The sequence below is a fragment of the Thunnus thynnus genome, chromosome 22 (assembly GCF_963924715.1).
Source record: "Thunnus thynnus chromosome 22, fThuThy2.1, whole genome shotgun sequence".
Lineage (NCBI taxonomy): Eukaryota > Metazoa > Chordata > Actinopteri > Scombriformes > Scombridae > Thunnus > Thunnus thynnus.
The window spans coordinates 17,739,674-17,751,954 of NC_089538.1; positions in this window are offsets into that span (position 1 = coordinate 17,739,674).

Below are 12,281 nucleotides of genomic sequence, written 5' to 3' on the forward strand. Positions count from 1 at the left end.
ATTTTTGGAGACAGCATCTAGTGGCCGTTGGTGGCATTGCACCTTAAAGTACTTAAAGCACTGACTTTAGCTTTAAGCCGTGGTAGCTACCTACAACCTGTGTGGTACGTGAGTGTGATGTCATCATTGGGTTTGAGTGAACATGTTTCATTCTGAGTTCTGCTCTTACAGTACTTTACAGTACAGTGTTTGATATTTGCATGAATATGTCATTGTAATATAATGTAATTGTTCACGTTGCCTATGAGTATATGTTGTTTCCACTAAATCCATATGATGTCATTCAGCATGCTTGTCGGGCAGTCAACAGTCAAGTGAGACAAAAACATTGAACAGTTCAGTTTCACATTTTAAAATCAATAATCATATTTCAAGCTTGATTAACATGCTAATTATTTGGCCCCATTTTGTGTAATGTTCATCTTAAATGCTTAATACTGTGATATGTTTGCTGTCCATGACTGTATATTAAACTGCCTCTCTCCTAAAACACATAGACTTATTCTTGTCAGCAATGAAAACTTTCCAGGCAGTGATAAAGATCTGAAACCTTGATATTTTAATATTCAAATTCTTGCTTCAGTGGAACTACTTGAAAGTATGTAATGGGTTATTGTGAGCAATCTTGGTCGGCACATTCAAGAGAGACATCAGAGCAGAGTGAACCTGAAGAAAGACAAACTCAGGCAATATAAGTTAAGACTGTGTCATTTGAATATAAAATGTAATTTATTTTTACTTTCGGCAGTTTTGCAACATTTTTGTGGGATTTTAAAAAATCTTTTAGGACATAATAACACAAACACCAGTAAATATTACCTTTGTGAGTATTTGTTGTGTCAGAGGGATGTTATGAATTCTTACTAACTAGAACTATATATAACTTGCTGTTATTACAGTTTTTTCTACCTGAGAAATACTTCCTAAAACATTCTGAAAATTATTGCAATTTAGAATGCTTTTATTAATGTTTATAGATTAGTGAATGCCCTCTATCCACAAGGCTTACATTTGTATTTTTAAAGTCACAAAATCTGCTAAATAAACAGCAAAACACATGCTTCCTTTGCAATTTTTATTGTTCTTGTTCATTTAATTACATTGTTAAGTCTATACATGAACTATCAACTGTCCTGACAACTCCTGTACAGAGGCTCAAAGTGTTTGAAATGAAATAAATAAGACATTATAACCTCCCAAGAAAAACTATCCTATCGGTCATAAATTCAGTCACCAAAAACGGCCTGTACTTATATTTGAGTGACAGTCACCATATAGCGCCCGTAGTTATTATGTTCAGATGCCTGCATAAGGTGACTTCCTTATTAGGAGGAAGCGGGTTGGGTGGATTGCTATAGTTAGCCAGATGGCAAGCAGGAGACTGCTGTTTTCTTCCCATTTCCAACTACAAGTCAGGACATTAAAAAAAAAGGTAACATGATGTTTACTGTTGCCATGACGACGAAGGTTGCTTTAAGGAACTTTTTAAGGAACTTTTAAGGTTACTACTTCCTTAAAGGAACTTTGTCACAGGGGAACAAGACGAACTGGAACAGAGGGAAGGGAACACTAAGACTATATACTCTAGGGGAGGGGAGATAATGGCCCAATCCCAATGTCCCCCCTAAACCCTAAGCCCTGAACCCTCACAGACTTAATTGATGTCACCTGGTAAGTGCTTGAGTGTGAGAGGGTACAAGGGCTCAAAATGGTTTAAGTACAAGTCTTGTGGAGAACAGGTTTTACCTGATGTCCACAGGGATGCAAATTGTACACAAACATAGACAGTGTAAACTCTGTCTGGGGTTTGAATATTATAATAATAATGAGAATATTCAATATAAATGGGGCAAAATCATTGCTGACGTTGTAATACTAACTCAGGGTGTAAAAAGTATTTTACAATAAGCTTCACAAATTCAATTTTTGAGGATACAAACATATGTGTGTTTAAAATGTAGCTAAATTATTGAATAATTCAGTTTATTCTCCTCATACTGTGAGTGGATATAGCCTTTTGTAATTACATCTTCTGCTTTTTGGACAGTCAAAAATCTGTCATGTCTGTTTGTTTTGCGTTACAGTAAATGACCCCTCTCACATATGGACTTTTTCCTCATCATCAGCAGGCCCATTTGTGATAACAAAAACTTTTGCATTTTAATATTTAAATGCTGACATTCAGGTGACTACAAGAGATCACAGTCTTAGTAGAGAGTGCAATATGTTATTGAGAGCAGTCTACAACAGCAGATCAAGCAGAGACATCTGAGTGAAGCGAGGAGAAAAGAAATCACCAGATGTAAGTTACATCTTTTGAGATTTCATGTTTGTGTGTATTTTACTTCTATCCAACAGTATATAAAATTTAGATCGCTAATTTAGATTTTTAATTCTTTCTAATTTAAATTAGATATTTTGGAAAATTTGATATTTTAAATCTTTACATGTTCACCATTTTACTAAGTACACACAGTAATAGGAACGCTTGGCATTATAAGGTAATCACACACACACACACACAACTCCAAGAATAAATATGACCTTTGCTTATTTTGTTGACATGGTGTCCAAAGGTTGTTATGAATAATCTCTGGTTAATTTTCAGGATTGATTACATTACAGTATAATTGTATAAATATGTCCCCTTCACTTTTCAAAATCACTGTTTTAAGGCACAACAGAACCTCTGTTCTTTTTTTATGTTATCCATTGTTTTTATTTTATTTCTTGTGGTTAAAGATTTCTTCTAGTGATACAATCTAATCTTTTTTTTATCACTTATGAAACCAAATGTGGCTGTGATCACAATTTACATACAGTAACATGTGTTCCATTCATTTAATCTTTCACCTGCACATGCAGGAGAGGAAAATTGGAGAACTTGTGTTTTTGTTAGTGTCCAGTGCATTTTAATACCTTTATTTACTATATAAGACATTCTCATTGGCATTGGCATTTCTGAATTTTAATCACTGTTAGTTCTGTTTTATTATAATTAGCATATTTGCTACTATCCTTATTTACCCTTCCTTAATCCTTTTTAACTGGGAATACAGTAGATGTTTAAGTGTGTCCCCTTTAATTGAGACAAGCCGCTCAAATTACTGTGTTTGGTTCACTGCACGCTAAAATATCAGTTTCATCTAACAGAGCAAAGATGCAGCGGAGTCTGTTTCTACTCATTCTGATGGGTAAGTGGATCATTATGTCGAAAGATGAATGGAGAATATGGAGAAGATTAAAGCTCACAAATTGTATAATTGTTATCTGGGTGTTGATGATAATATATAAGCTCTTTTCATCACATTCATTAAACAAACAACAGTTTTATTCTTATTGAATGTACATGCATGGACACTAACATCCCCATTTAGATTCAGGGGCATGATGGAGGTAGATAGTAGGTGTGACATTGATTTAATAAAGAGATGTTTGCTATGCTATCAGCTCCAACACTGCAGTATTTTCTCTGTTTTTAGGTCAGTGTTCCTTCTTCACATGTCATCTGTATGAGTACCGCTTTATTGATGAGAAAAAGACCTGGTTAGAAGCTCAGAACTATTGCAAACAGAGATACACAGACCTGGCCACCGTGTCTAACATGACAGACATGATGAGACTCCATAAACTTGCAGGGAATCAAAAGAAAGCCTGGATTGGGCTGTACAGCCTAGCAAACACTGAAGACAACAGAATGTGGCACTGGTCTCTGCCAGGGGTGGAGTTCAATGAAAGTGAGACAAACTGGAGCAAGGGAGAACCGAATGATGCGATATCTCTTGAGAACTGTGGGTTTATAAACAAAAATCGTTTATGGGGAGATATATCTTGTGAACAAGCTGGTTCTCTCCTCTGCTACAATGGTGAGAATATAATAAACCCATTATGTACTTTCTGCATTTATCCCTGTCTAAAGTCATTTTTGGATGTCAAATACCTCATCTCCTTACAAGGTATTTAGTAAAAAAAAACAAAAAAACAACTATGTGCTTTTAGTCAGTAACATAAACTGGTATGTGTGGTGGGAATTTTTGTGATTGTGTGATCCACCATATTATACCACTGTCATTAGTTTTGTAGGAATTTGTTCATAAACCAAAATATTAAACAAATTAAAATGTTGACTTGATGATGGTACTCGATGAAATGCCATCATTATAGTTAATACAATTCCTCCCGAGGTAACAAGAATGTCTGTACCAGATGTCATAGCAACCCATCCAATAGTTGTCAGTGATGAGAGAGATTTAAATAGTGGTTATCATTTGATGCATTTCTTGTATATATTATATATTTTACAAATATTGTTCTCAAACTAAGTGGTCAGTATTAGTCATTCAGCATCTGTTTTACATACGTAAATGCTGTGTCTATTTTAAACTTAGCTCCTTGCTGTGTAAAATGAGATAACTGACTTTAGAGAACAGTGTTGTTTATTCATTAATTCAATGTGATAGCAACGTTGCTTTGTTAACCCTTGCTGCTTTGGTCCACACCTGTGTGCTGTCATCCTGGCATACATGGTTGGGAAGAAATCTTACTCTTAGACTAGTTGAACTCTTGACCCTTGTTTCTATGAGAGGGTTGTTAACTAACCTTTAAGGTTAGTTATTTTTGATTCTGCACAGGTGTACTTGAGAACTGGCTGAGTGCCGACTCACCAGAGAGAGAAAATGTAATTCTAGGTGATATGCTCTCTCTATCTCACAGAAATATGTTGCATTGTACTTCTGATTGTATTATTTGATTACATTCTCTCAAAACCTGACAATGCTCTCTTTGTATTTATTGAGTGATCAAGTAATTTTCCACTACAGTATACCTCAAACTCAACCTCATGGTGAGGCTGGCAGGAAAAGTTAGAGGGTTGCATTGCTAAAAATAGGAATTTATGAAACTGAATGAGCTGTAAAGATATGTATTAACACAAAAACACATAAAGTGATTCATTGTGTGTTAAGTGAACATTAAGTGTAACACAAACAAATATAAAGTGATACAAGGTTGTCTGTCTAATCCACAGAAAAATCCAACGAAAAGTTCAATTTGACTGAAAAAAAGATGAAGTGGCTAGATGCTCAGAGCTACTGCAGAGAACATCACACAGACCTGGTCAGTGGACTTAATCAGTTAGAAGACGATGAGCTAATCAATAAGATAAAGTCTGAAGAGAGCTTGGTAATGATCGGACTGTTCAGAGACACCTGGAGGTGGTCTGATGGAAGCAGTTTCTCTTTCAGACACTGGAATCAGGGGTTTAACAGTCAGTCAGGTGAAGGGGAATGTGCCATGTTGGATGAAAAAGGCAGATGGAAGAATAATAACTGTTATGACGCTAAACCCTTCTTCTGTTATGACGGTGAGTTCTTTTTAAAGATCCACAAACGTAACGTAACATTTCCATAGTTAGTAGAGTAGTTTCATCCACATTCTGTCTGTATTGTCTGAGTCAACACACAGACTCCTAAACTAGTAGTACACAACAATAATATTTAGCCTATTTAGTGAGGTAACTCGTACATATTGCATATCCATTTGCATTGTACTTTTCACAGTCCACTCCTAAGTCTTATTTACATCAGAGACCTTGTGTTTATCAGAGATGCTGCTAGCTCTAAAATAATTTATGTACTTATACACATCATTTTATTAAATTCAAAGATATTTAACTTTAATACCAAACATAAATTCAGTGACTACAACCTACTTTTTTAATATTAGCTTTTGAAAATCTTTATTAGAGTCCAGAGTCCTCACAATGAACCAAACAAAGCTACAAGTATGATCCTGTGTTTGTCTCAATTTCTTCCATGACAGATAAAGTGATCCTGATCAACGAAAGCAAGACCTGGGAGGAGGCCTTGTATTACTGCAGAGAGAACCACCGTGACCTGGTCTCCATCACTAACCTTGACGAGCAGAGATGGATCCAAAAGAAAGCCAAGAAGGCTGATAGTCCCTACATCTGGCTTGGACTGCGCTACACCTGCACTCTGGATTTCTGGTTCTGGGTCAGTGATGAGGTCGTCTCCTATAAGAACTGGGCCTCAGATGGACTGATCAATGAGTGTGACATGTCTGGAGCCATGAAGAGAGAAGGACAACATAATTGGTTCAGTGTGCGTGATAATGAGAAATATAACTTCATATGTGCTAGATGGTAAATTTTTAAACCCACCTTAGCTCACTGGTGACAGATTTTATATTTCTGATGTTAGTTATTGAGAGAAAGTGACTTAATTAAAGTAACTCAGTAAACTATTTTTCTGTCCTCCTTGTCTGGATTCAGGAACATCGAAACAACTTTTTTCATCATCACTGGATGCCACATAGTCATTTATAGCTGTTGTTGTAGTTGATATATTTTTTCTCTTTAAGTGTGGATCATTTAATAATCTTTCAAAGTTTTTGTATCCTATTGTATGTTTTTTGAAAGGATAAGAAAAAAAATCAGTCTATACTATTTTGTTTCTTACACTTAAAAATATTCAACTTTTTAGTTAAGATCTGATGATGGTTAAATGTAAAACCATATTTTTGTCATGATTACACTTGGAGTTTTATGTAAATGGATAATTGATTCCTGAATAAACTGTTAAACAGTGATGTTGTCCCCTTAATTAATACCTACCATAATGTGTAAAAGAACCCTTCAAAGAAAAATATCAGTTATGACATTGGATGTCTATGTTAAACACAGTAAAAGGTCCAAGTTTTGGACAACTTATGTAAAAATGTGGCCTTCAAGGGTTAGAGGCCACAATAGGCCTGCACACCTTCATATGTGTTTTCAGTTATTTTGGATAATTAGACTTCTGCTCATGTTGACGGTGGTCAGAGGTCACAGGACTCCATGTACTGTGCAAGTTGGAGTGAGTAAACACTAAAAGAACAATAGTGTATTGGTAAACAACAGCAATGATACATACACACACATGCACAGTGATACAATAACAATTATGACTAATGTGAGGACTGAGGACTGGAGGACAATGACTGTCAGAGGCTCTCGGATGCATGTATGTCGGTGGGGGAGTATTAGTATAAAGCTGTAGCCCTTCTGTTAGCATAGTTATTGGCGGGTTCATGTGTTGTGTTTATTACCACAGAAAAAGAATAAATCTCCCATTTACGTACTACATCGTCTCTCCATCGTCTCTTATCAGGCTTGTCAAAACTACCAGTGTGAGAGGCACAAACTGAGGCCATTTATATTCAACATGACTACTGAACAAATAAGCTGATTTTGAGCAGAAAGGAAGTTTTTACACACAATATCTGTACTGTTGGAAGAATCTCCTGTGTTAACATCATATGTCAACATAAGTCTATGTGATTATGTGTACAGCATAAAAAATTATTTGGCATGTAGTCACCCTTTAACCGACATTTAACATTGAGGTCCAGGCTAACTGACTCCTTTGAGCATAATTGTATCTTATAATAATAATAATAATAATAATAAACTTTTTTGTATAGCACCTTTTATACAAAATGCAGCTCAAAGTGCTTCACATTAAAAAGATATTAAAAAAACAAACAAACAAACAAACAAACAAAAATAAATAAATACTCGAGAACATTAACAGGAAGAATAAAAGGAGGCAAACAAGAAAAATGAGAGATAGTGCATTACTTTAAAACAAAGGAGACACAGCTAAAAAGTAAAAGACATAATCATTCATGAATAAGAATACAAATGCCTTAAAATGGATTAAAATGTTTAAGTATATGATAGGTGTAAAAGTCATACTATAGAAAGGCTAGGTTAAAAAGATATGTTTTTAAGTGTCATTTAAAGCTTTCAACAGGGACTGCTTCTCTAACGTCTTTAGGTAAGGCATTCCAGAGTTTGGGAGCATAATTGAAAAAAGCTGCATCTCCAATTTTCTTTTGGATAGCCTTGTGGATCTCAAGCAGTCCTGCAGAGGAAGATCTAAGGGCTCGTGAGGAAGCATAAGGTATCAGGGAGTCTGATGTAGCCGCGATCCATTGAGAGCTTTATAAATGAGTAACATTATGTTAAAATTGGTTGAGACTGGGTCTTTACAGATTGCAGAGGCACAGCGCTGTAGGTAACTCTCCTCTTTAGTAGCCAATAACTAAAGAACAGTGATACCTTTTCTTTCTGCTTGTTAACAGTCAACAACCTCAAGTGAGACCAACACAATAAACAGTTCAATTTGTGAATGAAATGTCTGAAAGAGAGGGTCACTGAAAATAATTCATGTTTTAAGCAGTTTGTTCAGGTAGTATTTTGTGTAATGTACATTTTATCTGCTTGTGATATCTTTGTTTTCCATTACATTAGAATACTTCTGTCCACAAGGACAAGGACTTACTGTTGTTAACAATGGACACATTCCTGGCAGTGATAAAGATCTGACACCTCCACATTTTAATATTCAAAAGCTGATGTTAATGTAGCAACCAGAGAATATTAACAGGACTAATACTATTGTATACATAATAGTCTATGTCAGCACAGAGGGGAGAGACATCAGAGCAGAGTGAATCTGAGAGCAGGAATCAGAAAATGTAAGTTAAGACTCTGTATCATGTCAAATCTAAGTCTTCTTTGAGTTATTCTGAATTTTGTGTTTTCAAGTGATTTGAACAACTTTTTTTTTTCTTTTAAATTATGTGATGTTCAGTATTTTTGCCTCAGGTAGACTCAAAGACAAAAATTCAGTAAATATGTGAAGCTTATTGCGTAATGTTAAGATTTGGTTGACACGGTGCCAGAGGGGTATTTTGAATTAAATGTAATATAACTCAATGTTTTAATTGAATTTTCACTTTAAAAAATGTCTTATGAAACTCAAAGTAATAAAAACTAACATACATCACTAAATGTGCCAATTATAAAAAATACATTTTCTTAAACAGGTAATGAAATTTTAAAAGGGAATTGCAAAATTTAAATTTAAAAGGTTTATAAATTTAACTTCTTGGTTCCTCAGATCATCAAGCATGTGTCTTTTAAATGTATCTAGAATTAAATCAGGTGAAGTTGCATTTAGTCACTATGGTGCTGTTCTCTGGAACAAACCTGATGCCTGAGATCTGCTACAACTGTATCTTCTTTTAAAATCAGTCTTAAAATATTGCTTTTTTTCTCAGACTTTTGTGAGTGTGTGTGTGTGTGTGTGTGTGTGTGTGTGTGTGTGTGTGTGTGTGTGTGTTTGTGTGTGTGTGTGTGTGTTTGTCTTTGTGCATGTCTGCTGTAGTCCATGAGTGAGTGCTGTTGTAGGAATAGGACAAAGCTTGTAAAGCTAAAAACAAAGCTACTAGTATGATCCTGTGTTTGTCAAAATGTCTTCTATGACAGATAAAGTGATCCTGATCAAACAAAATAAGACCTGGGAGGAGGCCTTGTATTACTGCAGAGAGAACCATCGTGACCTGGTCTCCATCACTAACCGTCACCAGCAGAGATGGGTCGAAGAGAGAGCCAAGAAGGCTGACAGTCCTTTCGTCTGGCTGGGACTACGCTACACCTGCACTCTGGATTTCTGGTTCTGGGTCAGTGAAGAGGTCGTCTCCCATGAGAACTGGGCCTCAGATGGACAGAAGGATGAGTGTGACATGTCTGGAGCCATAAAGAGAGAAGGACAACATCAGTGGATCAGTCAGCATGATAATAAGAAGTATAATTTCATCTGTTCCAAGTTTTAAAACCTTTGATTTTCATTTACTCACTTTCTTTGGTTGTGTATTTTTCTTGAACAATTTTATATTATTACTGTTCCATTGCTTCATTCAGTTTTAGAGAAAGTACAACACTAAAGTCAATTACAAGTACTGCAGGGTTACTAAACTTCATCTGTGCTCTATAGTAAGTTGTGAAATGAAATGTAAAACAACAAATTAGATGTTGCACTGCATGACTACTGAGAATGTTCACATTTCAGCAGCTGCCTGGACAATTATTATTAATATGAATATATATTTTTCTGTCTCCTTGTCCTGATTCAGGAACATCTGAGCTCTCTTTGTCATGCTGGATGACATATAACTACTTTGTTTATCCATGAGGATTTTATTACATTTTTCTTTTAAAGTGTGGGCTTTTTATTCATCTTTTGAGGCTATATTTTCCATCCCATCAGGGTGGTAGTATGTATACAAGAGGAAATAGAAATAAATGTACCAGTCCATACTGGTGTGCTATAGAAAATCTCTCATATACTCACTCTGGAATATTTTATCTTAATTTTTAAAGTTTTGGTTAAGATCTGAAATGTAAAATCATATTTCTTTGAGTTTTATGTAAACAGATCATTGATTTATTTGATGCTCAATAAACTGTTAAACTACGTAGTGTTTTTTTCTTTTTTTATGTTCAACCAGTAATGCCTGATTTTAGAATGAAAATGCAGACCATAATGTACAGTGTGAAAACACTTGTTAAAGAAAACCATCACAATAGAACTTAGCAAAGAGTAACATTAATGACTGCAAAACAAAACAAAAAAAAAACAACAACCCCAAATATGTCTGAACATAGGAAGGAAGTTTTTACACACAGTATCTCCTGTGTTAACATCATATGCCAACATAAGCCTATGTGATTATATGTACAGCATAAAAAAAGATTTAGTGTGTAGTCACCTTTTAACTGGCATATAACATTGACATCCAGGTGAACTGACTCCTTTGAGCATAATTGTATCTAAAAACAGTGACACCTTTTCTTTCTGCTTAACAGTCAACATTTCAGTTTAGATCAACACAATAAACAGTTCAATTTGTAAAATCTAAATGAAATGTCTGCAAGAGAGGGTCACTGAAAATAATTCATGTTGAAACAGGTAGTTCAGGTAGTATTTTGTGTAATGTACATTTTATCTGCTTGTGATATCTTTGTTTTCCATTACATTAGAATACCTCTGTCCACAAGGACAAGGACTTACTCTTTTTAACATTGGACACATTCCCGGCAGTGATAAAGATCAGACGCCTCCACATTTTCATATTCAAAAGCAAAAAACAACAATGTAGCAACCAGAGAATATGTACAGGATTAATACTGTTGTACAACAGTCTCCACCAGCACAGAAGGGAGAGACACCAGAGCAGAGTGAATCTGAGGAGAGCAGGAATCAGAAAAAGTAAGTTAAGACTCTGTATCATGTCAAATCTAAGTCTTCTTTGAGTTATTCTGAATTTTGTCTTTTCACGTGATTTGAACAACTTTTTTTTTTAAATCATGTGGTGTTCAGTATTTTACCTCAAGTAGACTCAAAGACAAAAACACCTGTTACTATATTGCAATCAAGTACAATCTCCCTTCAGTGAATATGTGAAGCTTACTGCATAATGTTAAGTTTTGGCTGACATGGTGCCAGAGGGGTATTTTGAATTAATTGTAATATAACTCAATGTATTAATTGAATTTTTATTTTAAATGATGTCTTATGAAACTCAAAGTAATAAAAAATGATATAGATCATTAAATGTGCCAATTATAATAATTCAATTTTCTTATTTTATCTTTAAGGTGGCAACTGAATTTTAAAAGGGAATTGTAAAATTTAAATTCAAAATGTTAATAAATTTAACTTTTTGGTTCGTCAGATCATCAAGCAACACTGCTCTTTTTCTCAAGATTTTGGTAGTTAATTAGTTAGTGTGTGTGTGTGTGTGTGGGAGGGGGGGGGGTTCTGTCATAGGCTACTTTTGGGGACAAATTTCAGACTTAGGACTAGTAAATTGGGACAAAGTTCAGTGATGGGTCAGTGGTTAAGGTTAAGGTAAGTATCCAGGAAATGAATGTACTTTTATGTAATGTCCCCCAATATTGATCATTTTATGTGTGTTCATTGTATGGATGGCTGAAAGGTTATTTTATTTATATGGAGTATTTTATTATATATGTGTTTTCTATCTCATCTGTTTATTGTTTTCTGTCTTTTACTGTAAAGCATGTTGAGCTTACCTGTGTGTGAAATGTGCTTTATGAATACAATTGATTTGACTTGACTTTTCATCATTCCATTTACCAAATTGCCTGCCGATCATATTCTGTCTCACAATTCATTCGTCTCCTGCTTTAACATTTACAGTTTCCATTTAAAGATGTTGAAGCAATGTGCCACCTGAACATTACAGTAACTTAACCCACAGAACAACAGCTGCAGCATCCTCACCATTACCACTACCATCATCTTATTCATTACTAACATCCTTTATATTATATCTATATTTGTACATCAAATCTTACACTTTGATGGGTTTTGATGGGGTTTCTGAATGCGAAGCACTGTTGTATCTGG